General features: G+C 33.1%; 1 protein-coding gene across 1 annotated transcript in view; it reads left to right on the top strand.

The window, feature by feature from the left end:
- Positions 1–1,630, top strand: part of LOC105819024 (contactin-6-like) — a 167,612-nt gene that overhangs the window by 152,737 nt on the left and 13,245 nt on the right. The gene's annotated exons all lie outside the window — the stretch shown is intronic.

Raw genomic sequence — 1,630 nt, 5'->3', positions numbered from 1 at the left:
CATAAAAATGTATGTCTGACTGGTGCTATTTTGAAAAAGAACAATCAGATTATTATATCACTGTGTGATTTTTGCATTTAAACTCTGTCTGAAATGGGAATAAATAAAATAAGTAATCTACATTTATTTAGATGGTCTTTATAATGAGAAAAAATTTGAAACGAGCAATTAAAACTTACATATTTTAATCCCTGCCTGCCAATCCCCAACCATAGCCAGGTGATTCTACCCCTACCTTTGGATATTGGTCAAAAATGGTCCAATATAGATAATTTCATGTAATTCAATATTTTAAAAGTTTACCCTGAAGATTTAGCCTTCATCACAGATTTAAGATACTTTTGCCATGCCAAGAAAAATAATACTTTTTAAGAGAGGTGGTAAAGTAAATCCTCATTCTGATTATGTTATAATACCCTGTGCACACTCAAAATTGTCATTAATTTTACAATTTACCTTGAACGATTATTCATTATACTAGTCCTTACAAGGGTATAGTTAAGGGGTATATTTTTTCTCATTCACTAAAATTGTTGGTTTCTGATCTCAGGCTCTGTGGCTTTACCATGGAGGGAATCTCTCCCACTCACATGCTTGACAGGAGAAAAATCTGACTTTGCAAGTGAAAAGTTAGAAGAAAAGTCCCTCCCGTTCTCCGATGAGAGATGTGAGATTCAAACAGGGACTTTGAAAGCAAGAATTTATTTATTTGCCTATTTTTAAGGTTTTAATTTTAAATGTTAAAATATCCCGATGACTAATGAGAAAAATTATTTTAGTTTGTTTATTGAACAAATAATTAATTAATATGCTGCCTCAGTAACTTGTTTACAGCACAACTGCATAATTAGGCACTAAATCAGCAGTGTGGCAGTTGCCATCTGAATGGAACATCATTTTGCCAATTAGTAGATGATGCATAATAATGTCAAATACCCGATGTTACTCAATTTTTAATTAATTTCAGAGCCAGGGTGCCCATGTATCAAACACAACTGTGTCCTCTCTCTTAGAAATTTGGATATGTGTAAACATAATTTATGTTCATTAAGAATGCAAAACTCTCTCACAATATGCCTGCGTGAGATTTTGAAAGGTGAGGTCCAAAAAGCAAAATTCTTCCTGATGAAGACATACTTTAATAATCGCCATCCCACATTTCTCTCGGTTACTTTTTAGTCCCTCTTGTGGCACCAGTAAACATCAACGGAGGTGGAGGAAACCGGTCTGAACTCGTCATTACGTGGGAGGTAATTTTCTGTCCAACTGAGTTATTTTGAAGGAAAAAGATTTAGCTGGCCAAGAAGAATACTGAAAAACAAAAACAAGATTTACTTGATCACTATTGAGAACATATAAAAAATAGATGGTATAAAAATACATCATCCTGATGATGAATTATTTAGAGGAAGTATTAGAAACTTTTCTTATTTCTACTAAAGTGAGATAGGATGACTAACTCAGCACAATTTTCTCCCAAATACATGAAAAACAACTTCAATATCTTTTGAGTGTGGGTCACTACCATTTTCATTATCACTTGATAAATTAGGCATTGTTTTATTTTTACCTGTGGCACTATCTATTGTGAATGAGGTGAAATCGGCAGAGTACAGGCAAAAAAAAAAAA

The sequence above is a fragment of the Propithecus coquereli genome, unplaced genomic scaffold (genome assembly GCF_000956105.1).
Source record: "Propithecus coquereli isolate 6110/MARCELLA unplaced genomic scaffold, Pcoq_1.0 Scaffold463, whole genome shotgun sequence".
Taxonomy (NCBI): domain Eukaryota; kingdom Metazoa; phylum Chordata; class Mammalia; order Primates; family Indriidae; genus Propithecus; species Propithecus coquereli.
The sequence above is the reverse complement of the archived record's forward strand: the minus strand, read 5'-3'. Positions and strand labels throughout refer to the sequence as shown.